Source organism: Bos javanicus, chromosome 3 (genome assembly GCF_032452875.1).
Source record: "Bos javanicus breed banteng chromosome 3, ARS-OSU_banteng_1.0, whole genome shotgun sequence".
Classification (NCBI taxonomy): Eukaryota; Metazoa; Chordata; class Mammalia; order Artiodactyla; family Bovidae; genus Bos; species Bos javanicus.
Window position 1 is genome coordinate 17,762,376 of NC_083870.1, and position 20,983 is coordinate 17,783,358.

The 20,983-nt window shown below is 39.1% G+C and overlaps 1 long non-coding RNA gene across 1 annotated transcript; it reads right to left on the reverse strand.

Annotated features, from left to right (window-relative positions):
* Window positions 1-18,621: 18,621 nt before the first annotated feature.
* LOC133241041 (uncharacterized) lies at window positions 18,622-20,610 on the reverse strand. The gene is made up of 2 exons (XR_009734488.1): window positions 19,950-20,610; window positions 18,622-19,222 (listed from the first exon to the last, which is right to left on the reverse strand). It is a non-coding gene; the product is annotated as an uncharacterized LOC133241041 (long non-coding RNA).
* Window positions 20,611-20,983: the final 373 nt, after the last annotated feature.

Consider the following 20,983-nt stretch of genomic DNA (forward strand, 5'->3'; position numbering starts at 1 on the left):
CTTGTTAACCTTAAGTAGTGGCAGCTGTGGCAGATGGCTGCTCCTTGTGTTCCCCCAGCTCCTCAGCAATCACCATGGCGGGTGGATCACCATGGCGGTGGCGGCATCTGCTGGATTGAGCTTTGGGAGCCCACATTCACATTTGGAGTCCAATGTGACATTTGTTGTTTATTGATTTGGCAATAGAGCTTTTCATTTCACAATACCCATTGATTAGCAACACTCTTTTACTCCATGCCCTCCCTTCCCCAGTTCCTGGCAACTACTATTCTATTCTTTATTCCATGAGCTTGACTGTTTTCGATACCTCATATAAGGGGATTCATGTGGTACTTGTCCGTCTGTTTCTGGCTTATTTCTCTTGGCATAATGTCTTCCAGGTTAGTTCATGTTGTCTCATAAGACAGGATTTCCTTCTTTTTAAGAAGGGATAATAATCCTTTGTATGTATATACTACAGTTTACTTATCCACTCATCTGTTGATGGACATTTAGGTTGTTACCACACTTTGGCTACTGTGAGTACTGCTGCAGTGAACTTGGGAGTGCTAATATGTTTTTGAGACTTTGACTTAAATTATTTTGGGTCAATGATTTAGATGTAGAATGGGTAAAACCTATGATAGTTCTATTTTTTCTATTTTTAACATTTTGAGTGACCTTCATATTCTTCATAATGGTTACACCATTTGCCTTCCCACTACCAGGTACAAGGGTTCTTTTTTTCTCCATAATCTCACCAACATTTGTTAGTTTGCTTTTTTGATTATAGTCATTCTTCAGGTGTGAAGTGATACATCATTGTGGTTTTGATTTGCATTTCCCTGGTGATTAGTAGTGATATTAAACTCCTTTTCATGTCCCTGTGGTTATATATATATATATATATATATATATGTCTTCTTTAAAGAAAGCTCTATTCATGTCCCTTACCTATTTAAAATTAAGGTTGTTAATTGGAGGAGCTAAGATGGTGGAGGAGTAGGACGGGGACAACACTTTCTCCCCCACAAATTCATCAAAAGAACATTTAAACGCTGAGTAAATTCCACAAAACCACTTCTGAATGCCAGCAGAGGACATCAGGCACCCAGAAAAGCAACCCAAGTCTTCAAAAGGAGGTAGGGAAAAATATAAAAGACAAAAAAAGGGACAAAAGAGGAGGGATGGAGCTCCCTCCCGGGAAGGGAGTCTTAAAAAGAGAGAAGTTTCCAAACACCAGGAAACCTTCTCACTGCCGAATCTGTGCCGAGCCTTGGAAGCACAGAGGGCAACATAACAGGGAGGAAAAATAAATAATTAAAACCCACACATTGCGAGCCCTATGGTAACTCCCCCAGCGGAGAAGCAGCGCAGACGCCTGCATACACCATTAGCAAGCGGGGGCTGGGCAGGGAGGCATGGCGCGGGCTGCATCGCAAGGATCTGGCCTGAATACCCCGAGCACTATCTGAGCGAAATAATTTGGGCTAGCAAACCAGACTGTGGGATATCTACCACGCAAAAAGCCAGCCCTAACCTATGACACCGCCAGGCCAGAGCACGGAACAAAGAACTGAACAGAGATAGCCGGCGGCAGACCATCCCCCTCCGGTGATAGGCAGCCAGAGCCGGAAGGGGACAATCGCAGCCCCAGAGAGATATTATCTATGAAACTGTAAGCAGGCTTCTTTGCTAACTAAAACTTCTTGGGGGTCTGGACGGTCAACATCTGCCTGAGAAGGTGTGCCGGTGCGCAACTAGATAACCGAGCGGCGGGGAGGCGATAAATCGCAGCAATCGTGCGCGCAAAACACCTCATCACCTGAGCTGCTCGGATCTGGGAAGGGCACAAAACACAGGCCCAACCGAGAGTCTGCGCCTCTGAGGACTACCCGAGTGCCTGAACCTGAGCGGCTTGGACCTGGGAAGTACAGGCACCCCAGGGCCGGCCGCGGATGGTTCACGGCGGAGCAACCTAGAGCCTGAGCAGCGTGGGCAGAGAGCCTACACGCGCCGTGAACAGGGGGCAGACCCAGTGTGGCTGAGGCACTGCGAGCACACTCCAGTGTTATTTGTTTGCAGCAGCCCTCCCTACCTCCCCTCAGTGCGACTGAACAAGTGAGCCTATAAAAAAAAAAAAAAAAAATTAAGTCCTCTATTATTCGTTTAATTTCCACTTTTATAACCGATTACTTTGCAAAAAAAAAAAAAGAAGACCCTATTTTTTTTAAAGCAAACTTCATATATATATAATTTTTTAAATAATTTTTTGACCTTTTTTTTTCTCTTTCCTTCTTTTCTTTAACATTGTATTTTTGAAATTCCAAACTCTACTCTAGATTTTTAATTTTAGCTTTTTAGTATTTGTTATCAATTTTGTACCTATATTTTTTGTTTTTGTTTTTATATAATTTCTGGGACCCTTTTTTCTTTTTTCTTTTTCTTTTTCTCTGTTTCTTTCTCTTCTTCTTTTAAATAACATTGTATATCTGAAATTCCAAATGCTATTCTAGATTTTTAATTTATGCTTTTTGGTATTTGTTATCAATTTTGTACCTGTATTCTTTTTTCTTTTTTATAATTTATGCAACCTTGTTTGTTCTTGTTTGTTTTTTTTTCTCTCTCTTTCTTTTTCTTCTTCTTCTTCTTTTTTTTTTTAACATTGTATTTTTGAAATTCCAAACTCTACTCTAGATTTTTAACTTTTGCTTTTTGGTATTAGTTATCAATTTTGTACCTATATTTTCTTTATAATTTTTGCGACCTTGTTTGTTTTTGTTTGTTCGTTTTTTCTCTCTTTCTTTTCCTTCTTCTTTTCTTTAACATCGTATTTTTGAAATTCCAAATTCTACTCTACATTTAAAATTTTTGTTTTTATGTATTTGTTACCAATTTTGTACCTTAAGAACCCAATCTTCAGTACCCATTTTTCACTAGGGAGTGAGATTACTGGCTTAACTGCTCTATCTCCCTTTGGACTCTCCTGTTTCTCCACTAGGTCACCTGTGTCTCCTCCTTAACCCCTCTCTACTCTACCCAACTCTGTGAATTTCTGTGTGTTCCAGATGGTGGAGAACACTTAGGGAACTGATTACTGGCTGGATCTGTCTCCCTCCTTTTCATTCCCCCCATTTATCCTCCTGGCCACCTCTGCCACCTTCTTCCTTCTTCTCTTCTCTGTATAACTCTGTGAACAACTCTGAGCGGTCAAGTTGTGTAGTGCACATAAGGAAGAGATTACTGAATAGCCCACTCTCTCCTCTATTGATTCCACCTCATCTCATTTGGGCCACCTCTAACTCTCTCCTCACTCTTCTCTTCTCCATATAACTCTGTAAACCTCTCTGGGCAAAACAAGTTTCAGGGCAAGACATACAAAGAAAATTCTCCAGCAGCAAGGAACACAGCCCTGAGCTCCAAGATACAGGCAGCCCAAAGTCACCCCAAAACCATAGACATCCCATAACTCATTACTGGACATTTTATTGCACCCCAGAGAGAAGAAATACAGCTCCACTCACCAGAACACCAACACAAGCTTCCCTAACCAAGAAACCTTGACAAGCCACCTGTACAAACCCACACAGAGTGAGGAAATGCCACAATAAATAGAACTCCACAAACTGCCAGAATACAGAAAGGACACCCCAAACTCAGCAATTTAAACAAGATGAAGAGACAGAGGAATACCCAGCAGATAAAGGAACAGGATAAATGCCCACCAAACCAAAGAGGAAGAGATAGGGAATCTACCTGATAAAGAATTCTGAATAATGATAGTGAAATTGATCCAAAATCTTGAAATCAAAATGGAATCACAGATAAATAGCTTGGAGACAAAGATTGAGAAGATGCAAGAAAGGTTTAACAAGGACCTAGAAGAAATAAAAGAGAGTCAATATAAAATGAATAATGCAATAAATGAAATTAAAAACACTCTGGAGGCAACAAATAGTAGAATAACAGAGGCAGAAGATAGGATTAGTGAATTAGAAGATAGAATGGTAGAAATAAATGAATCAGAGAGGAAAAAAGAAAAACGAATTAAAAGAAATGAGGACAATCTCAGAGACCTCCAGGACAATATTAAACACTACAACATTAGAATCATAGGGGTCCCAGAAGAAGAAGACAAAAAGAAAGACCATGAGAAAATACTTGAGGAGATAATGGTTGAAAACTTCCCAAAAATGGGGAAGGAAATAATCACCCAAGTCCAAGAAACCCAGAGAGTCCTAAACAGGATAAACCCAAGGTGAAACACCCCAAGACACATATTAATCAAATTAACAAAGATCAAACACAAAGAACAAATATTAAAAGCAGCAAGGGAAAAACAACAAATAACACACAAGGGAATTCCCATTAGGATAACAGCTGATCTTTCAATAGAAACTCTTCAAGCCAGGAGGGAATGGCAAGACATACTTAAAGTGATGAAAGAAAATAACTTACAGCCCAGATTATTGTACCCAGCAAGGATCTCATTTAAATATGAAGGAGAAATCAAAAGCTTTACAGACAAGCAAAAGCTGAGAGAATTCAGCACCACCAAACCAGCTCTCCAACAAATACTAAAGGATTTTCTCTAGACAGGAAACACAAAAAGGGTGTATAAACTTGAACCCAAAACAATAAAGTAAATGGCAACGGGATCATACTTATCAGTAATTACCTTAAATGTAAATGGGTAGAATGCCCCAACCAAAAGACAAAGACTGGCTGAATGGATACAAAAATAAGACCCCTACATATGTTGTCTACAAGAGACCCACCTCAAAACAGGGGACACATACAGACTGAAAGTGAAGGGCTGGAAAAAGATTTTTCATGCAAATAGGGACCAAAAGAAAGCAGGAGTAGCAATACTTATATCAGATAAAATAGACTTTAAAACAAAGGCTGTGAAAAGAGACAAAGACGGTCACTACATAATGATCAAAGGATCAATCCAAGAAGAAGATATAACAATTATAAATATATATGCACCCAACACGGGAGCGCCGCAATATGTAAGACAAATGCTAACAAGTATGAAAGGAGTAATTAACAATAACACAATAATAGTGGGAGACTTTAATACCCCACTCACATCTATGGATAGATCAACTAAACAGAAAATTAACAAGGAAACACAAACGTTAAACGACACAATAGACCAGTTAGACCTAATTGATATCTATAGGACATTTCATCCCAAAACAGTGAATTTCACCTTTTTCTCAAGTGCACATGGAACCTTCTCCAGGATAGATCACATCCTGGGCCATAAATCTAGCCTTGGTAAATTCAAAAAAATAGAAATCATTCCAAGCATCTTTTCTGACCATAATGCAGCAAGATTAGATCTCAATTACAGGAGAAAAACTATTAAAAATTTCAACATATGGAGGATGAACAACACCCTGCTGAATAACCAACAAATCACAGAAGAAATCAAAAAAGAAATCAAAATTTACATAGAAACTAATGAAAATGAAAACACAACAACCCAAAACCTGTGGGACACTGTAAAAGCAGTCCTAAGGGGAAAGTTCATAGCAATACAGGCATACCTAAAGAAACAAGAAAAAACTCAAATAAATAACCTAACCCTACACCTAAAGCAACTAGAAAAGGAAGAAATGAAGAACCCCAGGGTTAGTAGAAGGAAAGAAATCTTAAAAATTAGGGCAGAAATAAATGCAAAAGAAACAAAAGAGACTATAGCAAAAATCAACAAAGCCAAAAGCTGGTTCTTTGAAAGGATAAATAAAATTGACAAACCATTAGCCAGACTCATCAAGAAACAAAGGGAGAAAAATCAAATCAATAAAATTAGAAATGAAAATGGAGAGATCACAACAGACAACACAGAAATACAAAGGATCATAAGAGACTACTATCAACAATTGTATGCCAATAAAATGTACAATGTGGAGGAAATGGACAAATTCTTAGAAAAGTACAACTTTTCAAAACTGGACCAGGAAGAAATAGAAAATCTTAACAGACCCATCACAAGCACGGAAATTGAAACTGTAATCAAAAATCTTCCAACAAACAAAAGCAGGTCCAGACGGCTTCACAGCTGAATTCTACCAAAAATTTAGAGAAGAGCTAACACCTATCCTGCTCAAACTCTTCCAGAAAATTGCAGAGGAAGGTAAACTTCCAAACTCATTCTATGAGGCCACCATCACCCTAATACCAAAACCTGACAAAGATCCCACAAAAAAAGAAAACTACAGGCTAATATCACTGATGAACATAGATGCAAAAATCCTTAACAAAATTCTAGCAATCAGAATCCAACAACACATTAAAAAGATCATACACCATGACCAAGTGGGCTTTATCCCAGGGATGCAAGGATTCTTCAATATCCGCAAATCAATCAATGTTATACACCACATTAACAAATCGAAAAACAAAAACCATATGATTATTTCAATAGATGCAGAGAAAGCCTTTGACAAAATTCAACATCCATTTATGATAAAAACTCTCCAGAAAGCAGGAATAGAAGGAACATACCTCAACATAATAAAAGCTATATATGACAAACCCACAGCAAACATTATCCTCAATGGTGAAAAATTGAAAGCATTTCCTCTAAAGTCAGGAACAAGACAAGGGTGCCCACTTTCACCATTACTATTCAACATAGTTTTGGAAGTTTTGGCCACAGCAATCAGAGCAGAAAAAGAAATAAAAGGAATCCAAATTGGAAAAGAAGAAGTAAAACTCTCACTGTTTGCAGATGACATGATCCTTTACATAGAAAACCCTAAAGACTCCACCAGAAAATTACTAGAACTAATCAATGATTATAGTAAAGTTGCAGGATATAAAATCTACACACAGAAATCCCTTGCATTCCTATACACTAATAATGAGAAAACAGAAAGAGAAATTAAGGAAACAATTCCATTCACAATTGCAACAAAAAGAATAAAATACTTAGGAATATATCTACCTAAAGAAACTAAAGACCTATATATAGAAAACTATAAAACGCTTGTGAAAGAAATCAAAGAGGACACTAATAGATGGAGAAATATACCATGTTCATGGATTGGAAGAATCAATATAGTGAAAATGAGTATTCTACCCAAAGCAATTTATAGATTCAATGCAATCCCTATCAAGCTACCAACGGTATTCTTCACAGAGCTAGAACAAATAATTTCACAATTTGTATGGAAATACAAAAAATCTCGAATAGCCAAAGCTATCTTGAGAAAGAAGAATGGAACTGGAGAAATCAACCTGCCTGACTTCAGGCTCTATTACAAAGCCACAGTTATCAAGACAGTATGGTACTGGCACAAAGACAGAAATATTGATCAATGGAAAAAAATAGAAAGCCCAGAGATAAATCCACGCACGTATGGACACCTTATCTTTGACAAAGGAGGAAAGAATATACAGTGGATTAAAGACAACCTCTTTAACAAGTGGTGCTGGGAAAACTGGTCAACCACTTGTAAAAGAATGAAACTAGACCACTTTCTAACACCATACACAAAAATAAACTCAAAATGGATTAAAGATCTAAATGTAAGACCACAAACTATAAAACTCCTAGAGGAGAACATAGGCAAAACACTCTCTGACATACATCACAGCAGGATCCTCTATGACCCACCTCCCAGAATATTGGAAATAAAAGCAAAAATAAACAAATGGGACCTAATTAAACTTAAAAGCTTCTGCACAACAAAGGAAACTATTAGCAAGGTGAAAAGACAGCCTTCAGAATGGGAGAAAATAATAGCAAATGAAGCGACTGACAAACAACTAATCTCAAAAATATACAAGCAACTCCTACAGCTCAACTCCAGAAAAATAAATGACCCAATCAAAAAATGGGCCAAAGATCTAAATAGACATTGCTCCAAAGAAGACATACAGGTGGCTAACAAACACATGAAAAGATGCTCAACATCACTCGTTATCAGAGAAATGCAAATCAAAACCACTATGAGGTACCATTTCACGCCAGTCAGAATGGCTGCAATCCCAAAGTCTACAAGCAATAAATGCTGGAGAGGGTGTGGAGAGAAGGGAACTCTCTTGCACTGTTGGTGGGAATGCAAACTAGTACAGCCACTATGGAGAACAGTGTGGAGATTCCTTAAAAAACTGGAAATAGAACTGCCTTATGATCCAGCAATCGCACTGCTGGGCATACACACTGAGGAAACCAGAAGGGAAAGAGACACGTGTACCCCAATGTTCATCACAGCACTGTTTATAATAGCCAGGACATGGAAGCAACCTAGATGCCCATCAGCAGATGAATGGATAAGAAAGCTGTGGTACATATACACAATGGAGTATTACTCAGCCATTAAAAAGAATACATTTGAATCAGTTCTAATGAGATGGATGAAACTGGAACCTATTATACAGAGTGAAGTAAGCCAGAAAGAAAAACACCAATACAGTATACTAATGCATATATATGGAATTTAGAAAGATGGAAACAATAACCCTGTGTACGAGACAGCAAAAGAGACACCGATGTATAGATCAGTCTTATGGACTCTCTGGGAGAGGGAGAGGGTGGGGAGATTTGGGAAAATAGCATTGAAACATGTATAATATCATGTATGAAATGAGTCACCAGTCCAGGTTCGATGCACGGTACTGGATGCTAGGGGCTGGTGCACTGGGACGACCCAGAGGGAGGGGAGGGGAGGGAGGAGGGTGGAGGGTTCAGGATGGGGAACGCGGGTATACCTGTGGTGGATTCATTTCGATATTTGGCAAAACTAATACAATATTGTAAAGTTTAAAAATAAAATAAAATTAAAAAAAAATCATGCTGGGTGAAAAAAAAAATTTCCAAAAGGCTAAAAAAAAAAAAAAAAAAAATTAAGGTTGTTAAAATTTTTTTTCTTTAATTCATTGTATATTCTTGCCTCCTTTGTCAAAGATAAGGTGTCCATATGTGCATGGATTTATCTCTGGGCTTTCTATTTTGTTCCATTGATCTATATTTCTGTCTTTGTGCCAGTACCATACTGTCTTGATAACTGTGGCTTTGTAGTAGAGCCTAAAGTCAGGTAAGTTGATTCCTCCAGTTCCATTCTTCTTTCTCAAGATAGCTTTGGCTATTCGAGATTTTTTGTATTTCCATACAAATTGTGAAATTATTTGTTCTAGCTCTGTGAAGAATACCGTTGGTACCTTGATAGGGATTGCATTGAATCTATAAATTGCTTTGGGTAGAATACTCATTTTCACTATATTGATTCTTCCAATCCATGAACATGGTATATTTCTCCATCTATTAGTGTCCTCTTTGATTTCTTTCACCAGTGTTGTATAGTTTTCTATATATAGGTCTTTAGTTTCTTTAGGTAGATATATTCCTAAGTATTTTATTCTTTTTGTTGCAATGGTGAATGGAATTGTTTCCTTAATTTCTTTTTCTGTTTTCTCATTATTAGTGTTTAGGAATGCCAGGGATTTCTGTGTGTTGATTTTATATCCTGCAACTTTACTATAGTCATTGATTAGTTCTAGTAATTTTCTGGTGGAGTCTTCAGGGTTTTGTATGTAGAGGATCATGTCATCTGCAAACAGTGAGAGTTTTACTTCTTCTTTTCCAATTTGGATTCCTTTTATTTCTTTTTCTGCTCTGATTGCTGTGGCCAAAACTTCCAAAACTATGTTGAATAGTAATGGTGAAAGTGGGCACCCTTGTCTTGTTCCTGACTTTAGAGGAAATGCTTTCAATTTTTCACCATTGAGGATAATGTTTGCTGTGGGTTTGTCATATATAGCTTTTATTATGTTGAGGTATGTTCCTTCTATTCCTGCTTTCTGGAGAGTTTTTATCATAAATGGATGTTGAATTTTGTCAAAGGCTTTCTCTGCATCTATTGAGATAATCATATGGTTTTTATTTTTCAATTTGTTAATGTGGTGTATTACATTGATTGATATGTGGATATTGAAGAATCCTTGCATCCCTGGGATAAAGCCCACTTGGTCATGGTGTATGATCTTTTTAATGTGTTGTTGGATTCTGATTGCTAGAATTTTGTTAAGGATTTTTGCATCTATGTTCATCAGTGATATTGGCCTGTAGTTTTCTTTTTTTGTGGGATCTTTGTCAGGTTTTGGTATTAGGGTGATGGTGGCCTCATAGAATGAGTTTGGAAGTTTACCTTCCTCTGCAATTTTCTGGAAGAGTTTGAGCAGGATAGGTGTTAGCTCTTCTCTAAATTTTTGGTAGAATTCAGCTGTGAAGCCATCTGGACCTGGGCTTTTGTTTGTTGGAAGACTGGTCAACCACTTGTAAAAGAATGAAACTAGAACACTTTGTAACACCATACACAAAAATAAACTCAAAATGGATTAAAGGTCTAAACATAAGACCAGAAACTATAAAACTCCTAGAGGAGAACATAGGCAAAACACTCTCTGACATACATCACAGCAGGATCCTCTATGACCCACCTCCCAGAATATTGGAAATAAAAGCAAAAATAAACAAATGGGACCTAATTAACCTTAAAAGCTTCTGCACATCAAAGGAAACTATCAGCAAGGTGAAAAGACAGCCTTCAGAATGGGAGAAAATAATAGCAAATGAAGCGACTGACAAACAACTAATCTCAAAAATATATAAGCAACTCCTACAGCTCAACTCCAGAAAAATAAATGACCCAATCAAAAAATGGGCCAAAGATCTAAATAGGCATTTCTCCAAAGAAGACATACAGATGGCTAACAAACACATGAAAAGATGTTCAACATCACTCATTATCAGAGAAATGCAAATCAAAACCACTATGAGGTACCATTTCACACCAGTCAGAATGGCTGCGATCCAAAAGTCTACAAATAATAAATGTTGGAGAAGGTGTGGAGAAAAGGGAACCCTCTTACACTGTTGGTGGGAATGCAAACTAGTACAGCCACTATGGAGAACAGTGTGGAGATTCCTTAAAAAACTGGAAATAGAACTGCCTTATGATCCAGCAATTGCTCTGCTGGGCATACACACTGAGGAAACCAGAAGGGAAAGAGACACGTGTACCCCAATGTTCATCGCAGCACTGTTTATAATAGCCAGGACATGGAAGCAACCTAGATGCCCATCAGCAGATGAATGGATAAGAAAGCTGTGGTACATATACACAATGGAGTATTACTCAGCCATTAAAAAGAATACATTTGAATCAATTCTAATGAGGTGGATGAAACTGGAACCTATTATACAGAGTGAAGTAAGCCAGAAGGAAAAACACCAATACAGTATACTAACTCATATATATGGAATTTAGAAAAATGATAACAATAACCCTGTGTACAAGACAGCAAAAGAGACACTGATGTATGGAACAGTCTTATGGACTCTGTGGGAGAAGGAGAGGGTGGGAAGATTTGGGAGAATGGCATTGAGACATGTAAAATATCATGTATGAAACGAGATGCCAGTCCATGTTCAATGCACGATACTGGATGCTTGGGGCTAGTGCACTGGGACGACCCAGAGGGATGGTATGGGGAGGGAGGAGGGAGGAGGGTTCAGGATGGGGAACACATGTATACCTGTGACAGATTCAGTTTGATATTTGGGAAAACTAATACAATTATGTAAAGTTTAAAAATAAAATTAAATTAAAAAAATTTTTTTTTCTATTATATTGTAGGAGCTTCTTACATACTTTGGAAATTAACCCCTTATTATATATATGGGGCTCATATTTCCTTAAGCCTTGTAACCAGGAAGAGTTAATTTTGAATTTGTGCTGGATCAGCTTCTGTGATTTTAACCCTCATCTTGCCACTTTTGCTATTGTAAGCGTACATAATGGACTGCCTTTGGGAGATAACCTGAGCTGCCCACCTGTGAGGGACTGTAAGGAAGCGAAGGTAACACCTTCCTCCGCCTGAGGCTTGCCATACTAGTGGAAATTTGCAAGGATTGAGTACTCTTTTACTTTGTTTCCTTACCTCCACCCCATTCTTGACCCATAAAAGAACCTGACAACCAAGCCCCAGCAAGATGATTATTTAGAGGCATTAGCTTGTCATTGTCTCAGCCAGCGGGTTCCCAAACAAAGTCCCTTTCTGGTCTAGATGGACTTCCCTCAAAGCTCAGTCGGTAAAGAGTTGGCCTGCAATGCAGGAGACTCGAGTTTGATTCCTGGGTGAAAGATGAAATTTTTTGTTTCATTTTTTCCTTTTCCTAGTCTAGACACCTCATCTCAGATTCACTGCAGCGAGGGAAGCAAGCTTGGGCTTGGTAACAGACTATGTCACGTGCCTTATAGTAGACATTTTGTTGTTCCATAGCAAAATTTTGAGGCAAGTACAGCTTTTTTTCTCTAATTTACAGCAGTGTTAGTAAGCTGATCTTCAGAGCAGTTGGGAAACATTTAATGTCACAAAGTATCTGTGCCTATAGATGTCTGCATATCCAGGGCACTCAAGGTCCCCCATGGAAAGCTTAGTGCGTAGTGTTAGCTGAAGGGTTGCTGCATTTCAACAAATTATACTAATAAAGGAGAAGGCAATGGCACCGCACTCCAGTACTCTTGCCTGGAAATTCCCATGGATGGAGGAGCCTGGTAGGCTGCATTCCGTGGGGTCGCTGAGGGTCGGACACGACTGAGCGACTTCACTTTCATTTTTCACTTTCATGCATTGGAGAAGGCAATGGCAACCCACTCCAGTGTTCTTGCCTGGAGAATCCCAGGGACAGGGGAGCCTGTTGGGCTGCCGTCTATGGGGTCGCACAGAGTCAGACATGACTGAAGTGACTTAGCATAGCATAGCATACTAATAAATTCCTGACAGGTTCTATGTCACCCTTAGTTTATTTGTTTAGAGAATAATATCCATGAATTGAATGGCGGGGTCAATGACTCATGGACCTTCATTCCTTGAGTATACTAAGAATGTCTGAAAACACACTAAATGTCATTAAAAAAAAAATGGCAGGATATAGTCAGTTGAATTAACTGTTGTAGGGTAAAGTGGCAGAGGATATTTGGGGACTTCTAGTGCAAAAGCTTCTTAATGGATACAGCCCAGACATTGAGTCAATTTTGAAGATAATGAGGACAGAGGAATTTGGGTTTCTAGTAGACTACAAGTTGCTCATGCTCATGTGGCTGCAGAGACCAGATCAGTGTATACATCTGCAAAAGTAGATAAAGCATCTCAACTTGTGACTTTATGGCCCAGAAAACTGAAGGATCAAGTTTTCCTGTCGGGTCCATGAATGGGGCTGTGTGAAAACACACCTGGCATGAGACCACCAACACCAGAAACTAGAAAGTTAGAAAAACAAGATTCAACTTTGTGGTCCCAAGTTATTTAATTGTCAAGAAAAGGCTATAGACCAGTGGGGCATGGTGTAAGGAAGGTGAGTTTAAAAAAACTGTGGGTAGGGGTTAAGATAATGTGAGGTTAGTAAATCCTAGTCTCAACCATCAAGGGAAACAAAGTTGCATGCTAGCAGCTGTAATGGAATAGGGAGGAAGTTTTACATAGCAAATTCTTAGGGGCTTGGGAGTGGAAGAATCACCAAGTCTGACAATGGAGGAGCAACACTATTGTCAAAGAATTCCTCATATTTCCTAACCGGTGCATAACAATGGCATAGGGAATATGTGACCAGGTCTCCAGTGAATCACTCTGCACTTCCTTAGTGAAGGATAAAGAAGTCTGGACAAGGGAAATTTGTGATATCAGCATGAGTGTGGCAATTTATTTTTGCGATTGCAAGCACGTGGTATTTGGGGTGGGAAACAAGTGCATCGTGCTAGTCCTGGGGTATTCCCCCTGGACGGAGCTGCCTGGTCCTTATAAAAGGAGTCTCCATCACAGTGCTGTCATTGTCGTGACGGTCAGAGGCTTCTTTGGAGCCTCTGGTGAGCACAGCTCTTAGAGATCTTTATGGAACTTGGGTGGGAGGGTTTAGTTTGGGGATTGAAGTGGCTTTAATTGAAGCAATTAGAGCTCTTAATGGGAAAAAGAAGATAAGAGGGTTTAGGGGTAAATTTTTGGTATGTGGTCATGAATGTGATTTTAAATGTGCGGAGAAAATGGAGTCAGAGGCACAGTCTTAACCTGAGAGAGAGTAAGGGGGATGAGATACTGTGCTACAGCACAGCACACATTAGTTCCAAATGCCCCCTTCTCAGCATTCAGTCCCATTGAGTGCCTAGGTTGGGCCTTTGCATTTCTCCTCAGAAGCCCACAGTCAGGTCAGCTTGGCCAGCAACCAAGACCTCATGGGAGAAATAAGTAGAGATTTGTTTGGGGATTGGCTACAAGTTTATTATCCAGATTCTTCTTCAAAGTATGTTTGTATTCATATAACACCTATGTAGGTAATTTTGTTTTAGAATGTGGTAGAAGGAGAGACTAACCAGAAAAGACTGATGATCTGAGGGCAAGAGATACTAAAAAAGAATGGTGAAGAAGCTATAAAAATACCATAAAGACTGTATTAAGAATCAAGAAGAGTCCTTAGTGACGGGACGGTTGTTGGCACAGCTAAATGTTCTACCAATGTGACTCTCAGTTATAAAGAATGTTGTCTGTTTGTATTTCAGATTCCTTGAGACCCAGAAAGGATGTCTCACCACCAGCATCCGCATCAGCATCTGCATCAGCATCACCATCAGTGCAAGGAGCCCTGCCATCCACCTCCAATAGTGTGCCAACCAAAGTGTCATGAGCCTTGCCCACCTCATCCATGCCCACCTCCACTGAGCCAGCAGAAATGCCCTCCTGGGCCACCATGCCCACCATGGGAGCAGAAGTGTCCACCCAAGTGGAAGTAACAGCACCAGATTTCATCTGGACCAAGAAACAACATGATCCAGGCTCTTCCATTGTCCTCCCTTTGGCCATGGTGATGGACTGCATCTTCCTTAATCTCCCTCCTCAACCAACAGCTGACAGAGGAAAGGCTTGCTCCTGAAGCTGACACGTTGTTGGAAGAAGAGCAGCAGGATCATCGCTTGATCTCTATGTGCCATGTGCCCCTCTGTATCCATGTTGTAATCTCTACCCTGTGAGCAATTGGTGTTTCTATTCTTTTGCTTCTCCAATAAAGCATATTCATTGCCCATTATTTATTTCTTTCTTTTGTTTAATTTTTCTTTTGCATATAGTGTTTTTCATCTCTTCTGTCAACTACAAGTACTCTTCTGAGTATTCCTTTTCATTCCCATTGAATTATCAGAATTAGACTTTTCCATCATTGAGTTCAGCTTTTTCTGAAATATGTCTTTTGTACTGGATGCATCAAAGAATTCCTTCATCGGTTTCAGTCTTGTTTCTATCTTTATCTATCTTGAAGACCCTGAAAAGAGTTGAATTCTCTCAGTCTCCAGTTCCATATTTGTAAAACCAGTATTCAAGAATCTATTCAATTCAGTGTACTCATAGAAATTAATTTATTCACAAATGTTTCTCAATTATTAACACATGCCAGGCAGTCTCTTATGTGCCTGGGACATGAGGATGGTGACAAAAGTCCTTTTTCCGTCTAAACTCTTAAAGGGATTTTGCACAAACACACACTCACACACGTGAACATACAAGGCAAATAATAGTGATGCAGGGGGTATGTTAGAGACAACTGTGTAGAAAAGCTCTTCCAAAGTGGCTTTTACGGCAAAGACTTGAGTGAAGAGAAGAGTGAGCCTTGAGTATCCCAGGTACACTGTACCAGTGAGAGGAGATGGCGAGTGCTGAGGCAGGGCAGAGTAACTACAGGGAGAACAGTCATCAGAGAGACAATGTCTCCAAATGGGGTTGAAGACATTGGATCTGAAAGATGTATCAGAGATTTTGATAATTTATTCACAGCTTTCCAGCCATACTATGCTATTCAGAGTCTCAACTTTCTATGTAATTCTCTACTATTAGATCTATTTTGTTTTAACTGAAAGTACCTATGATCTTTTAAAGACATTTTTTTGAAAATGGTTAAAAGGGCTGAGGAACAAATTAATTCTTTTGCAAAACAAAAATTTATTTTATGAGAGTGACTATATGAAAAGTAGGTCTATGATTAACAATATTCCCATATTACAGGGAAGTTGGCTCCATTAATTTCCGTCACCGTATAGGCAACAAAATACGTAGAGATCTTTACTGTTGTGCTTCCAACACTAAGAAGAAGTGATTTTATTTTTAGGAGAGTTGACTTTGTACTCTAATATTATTGTACTCTAATATTATTGACATGATTCCCTCCACAATTTTGTCTTGAAGAAAAACAAGAAAAAAGAAAACAAAAAATAAAATTTTGTTTGATTTTAGGAGAACATGATCAACACATTCATAAAGTTCATAAAGCTTTGCTGTATGATGTGGATAATTAGAGATTGATCTCTTTATTGTCAAGAAACATGAAGATAAGAAAAAGAACATTACCGACCCTTCAAAAGACCCGAGTTTCCTAATTAATTTGCATCTTATACCTTCTCTACTGGAAGTGACCACGATTATGTCTCAGAGATCACAGATCCTATAGTCAGCCTTCCTGAGTTCACTCCATGGTTCTGCTGCTTAACAGCTGTATGATCTTGGGTAATTTGCTTAAGATCTCTGCGTCTCATTTTAAGGTCTCATTTTCTTCACTTTAAAGTGGGAATAATAATAGTACTCATTTTATAGGTTAAATCAAGCCAGAAAATTAATTCTAGGAAAGGACCTGAGTGTGGTCTCTTGAAGATAGAATGGTTGGAGGAATGAAATACATTAGATGTCTAATAAGTTTTTGAGGAAATTGATGATTTAATAACATGGAATTGAAATTATGTAGAAGTATTTTTTGATAAGACTCAAAATTTAGACAACGCTGATTGTGAGAGCTTCAATCTTGGTGTCAAAAGATAGAAACAAAACAAGATGATTTATTTTGCTGCCTTTTCCTCTGAACACAATAGAGTTACCACTGGGGCTCCTTGGCACACAGATGGAAAGACTACAATTTTTCTCTCTTTTCTATGTTGCTACAGTCAAATGCAAGTGGATGCAAACATCAAAACCATGTAAAGTCACATCTCTTCCTCTTTGGGGATTATAACTGGTGAGTGTTCTACTTCAACAAGTTTTTTAATATCTGGGCTACATTTTTTATTTCCATTTTGTTCATTTCTGGTTTACAAACCAGACAACTATTTCCTGAGCATATGTGTATCAAAATACCCTGATCAATACAATAAATAACCAATATATGCTCAACCTCCCAAGTCATTTTTCAAATGTTTTGCCATTGAATAACACGTATAATCACATTTATGGTCTGCAATATCAGTTTCTTTGTGAACCACCAATCTTGGCAGATTTCTAAGCCAAAGCTACATTTTTAAGATCTGTTACAGTAGCATCCCACCTCAGAAAACTAATTTTTGTGTTAGGTCAAATAACACTAGCTACAGTAGAGACAGATCCCAAATATCAGTGTTTATTTTTCATTCATGTCATAGTAAAATGAGGATTGAGCAGTAATCTGGGTATCTTTTTCCATCTACAGTTCTATCTTTTTAGAGTCCTTTACTTCTAGGTTTGTGAATGAAGACTGTAGAAAGAGAAAGATTGAATCTATCTTGTGTATAGGTATAGCATGATTTGATTTGAAGACTTGGTTACATTTAACAATGATGTTATTTTTAGTGTGTGTGTGTGTGCTTGTGTGTATTTGATCTGAATTAACTATTTGACTTGTGGACACTTAAGACCAAAAGAAGAAATAACAAAGATTACCTTTTTGCACAGCTCATTTTCACACCTAAGCACTTAGACACTAAGCTGCCTAGCAATAGTGACTTTGTAAATGTCAGTGAACACTGTGAACCTCAAATTTCTTCAAAGGTGGAATCAAGATCATCAAGAAAGCAATTTCAGATGTGAAAAAATATATAAGGTGGTACACATGGGGAGGAGGCAGCACCTTACCTGGTAAGTACTCTTTATATTTACCTTTCTTTGGTACTACCCATCTTTTAAGAACTACTATGATCTTATGCACACTATTTCATTAATTTCCAAAAGCCCTCTATCAGCAATAACATCTAAAAATATGGCTAAATTAGAAAAAAAAAAAAAACATGGAAGTACAGCACAGTGTAAAAAATCTGTTCAAAACACAAATTATTTCTGGGCTACTATCCTTCTGGAGCTAATATGGTGGTGAGGGTTAACAGTGGTGGTGGTAATGGTGCTGATGATGGAGCAGTGATGACCTGGAGAGGGAAACCTGGCATGCTGCAGGCCGTGGGCTCCTAAAGAGTCGGACATGAATGAGTGACTGAACTGAACTGAGCTGAACTGTCCTCCAAGTGCTATTATGAGTCTGGCATGTGCCAACTAAATTATACACATTCATTGAAGATTGATTCCTCAGAAGTTTGAAATGAAAATACAATTTTCCCTACATTTTACTAAAGGGACTGAAAACTAGGAGAGGTAAATATTTTGTTCCTCAACCATCAAGTGATAATTAAGGAAATAATGTGGAATTGGAATTACATAGAAGTATTCTTTCATATGACTCAAAATTTAGACAATGCTGATTGTGAGAGCTTGAACCTTGGCATCAAAGGATAGAAACAAAATCTGATGATGGTATAGTATTACTAAAAACAGTTTTAAAAGAAAGGAAACTTTTTGACATCACCCAAAGGAACTGTAGTTTATTCGTGAAGAGGAAGATAAGCAACAGTTGACCAGCTGGTAGAAACCCCTGCCCAGGTGACAGACAGACCCAAGGGAGGGAGAGAATCCTCCCATGGTGCCCGGGAGAAAAGCTGCTGCTCTTCCATCTGAAGCTCTGGGATGTTTTCTCAGCTGTCTTCCCAGAGGAGAGCAGAACAGCAGCCTCAGGAAGGAAACCTCTGGCAGTCAGGAATCACCACAGGCATACTGCCAGCTGAAGGGTGGAGAAGCTTCTTCTGTATCCATGATAGGCTTTAAAGAGAAGATGAAGGTGGAGCTGTGGAGCTAGGTGAGTCAGTCGTCCTCATCCTTTCCGGATCCGGATGAAAGCTGATGCTGTTACTTGCACTTGGGTGGGCACTTCTCTTGGCATTGTTGGGGAGGTGGCACAGGAGGGCATTTCTGCTGGCACTTTGGAGGTGGGCAGGGCTCAGGGCACTTGGGAGGGCATACTACAGGAGGTGGCTGGCAGGGCTGCTTGCACTGCTGCTGCTGCTGCTGCTGCTGCTGCTGCTGCTGCTGCTGAGACATCTTTCTGGAGTCTTAGAATCTGAAAGAAATTACATGACAGTGTTCACAAGAAGGGACTGCTACAGGGAGAGAAGTCTGAGCTCGTGTAATAATATCAGATAGACTCTCTCCAGTCTCTAAGAATGTGGTTTGATCTCTTTAATCCCTTTCAATGAACTTCTGGCCTCTCTCTCCCTCTTCAACAAATTGTATTATTGGCTCAGAGAAAATCTTTTAACATACAACTTAAAAAAATTTTTTTTCAGAAAACCAATCAGTGTTGTTCTATTCTTTTTTTTTTCTTTCTGAAAACAGCATCTTCAATAAGGCCATCATAAGTTCCAAAATCCTGGGTAAACTCACAAGCAATTCTCATCATCATTAGCTCTCATGAGGTCCCAGAAGTATGACCTGTATACAGAGCAAATGGCCACCAGGAAGGATACAAGGGCCCCACACCTTCAAAGAGAAATGCCTCTGAAATAACAGCAGAAGGACAGAAGAAAGAAACAGAAAGAGGAAAAGTGTTCCGTTCTTTACCTCTTCTTGTCACGGATTTTGTTTTAATCTCTTCCTTAAAGGAATTCAAACTCTGTACCAGAAACTTAATAAATACTGTATATCACTGTGTTCAAATTCCAAGCTCCCATCCATTAAGGAGCACTAAGTCATGACAATAACTTTGGACACACCAAATTTGCTATAGCCAGAATTAATTCATAAGTAGAGAGCCCAAGAATAAAGCTGAACTGAAGACTCAGACTCACCAGGTTCTCCAAAGGCTATCCGGACTTGAGTAGCAGGAGGATGGCAGTGATGCAGCAGAGGGCCTTTTTATAGGGACTTGCTGCCCCACCCAGGAGGAAGCAGAGCTGCCAAAACAGGCCCGGTTCAGTCATTTCCCAACCAAAATGCAAATCCATCCATAAGTGGCTTGACAGGGACTCCAGAAAGAGGAAATGTCCTGCTCCAGGATCTCCTCACTGGATTATCTCCCCATGACTCACACAATCCCTGTCTTAAACTCTCAGTTTCAGGGATTTATGGCAGTGGGAGGATTTGGGAGGGTTCTTTAACTTGGAGTCAAAGCCTCCCTTTCTTGATTGGAGAAGACTCCTCTTTGATACCTTTCACCTTCAATGAATTATCAAAGTGCCTGCCTTGTTCCACTTGAACTGGTTGCCATTTTGTTGTACATCCTGGGTTGAAAAGAGCCTGGCTATCTAGTGACACCTTTCTCTTTACCTCAGGTCCTTCTTATAATGCTTTCCCCTTTGATCCATGACCTCCTAATCTGTCTCCTTTCTTCTTCTAAAATGGACCGAGGGCAGGTTGCAGATCATCTCTCCAGCCTTCCCATCATAATACTTGGATATGTTCAGTTAAGTGGTGACCTCTAGGAGCCTCCTTTCACTGCTTTTCTCCCTCAGATAAAAGACATCAAGCTGATTCTTGCAGCCTTTAGAAATCTGTTTCACCTTGGGTCACAGGGAATTCACTAAGAGTTTAGCATCATCTACTGTAATTCAGGTGTTGCGCAGCTCAGACTCTAGACCAACAACAGAAAGCAAGCTTTTTGCACATAACTACCCACATGACCCACCACCTACTCCTACATAATTTCTCCCAACTGTCCTCTTTGTACTACTTCACTCTATGAAGTAAGCTCAGAGCATTATTCAAATTTTCTGACGTCCTTCTCCTTTGAAATATCGAAAGGCCCAATCTGGCAAGTAATGCCATAATACAACTATTTTTTAATTAAAGTTGAAATCACTATGAGCCATTCAGTCATTGAAGT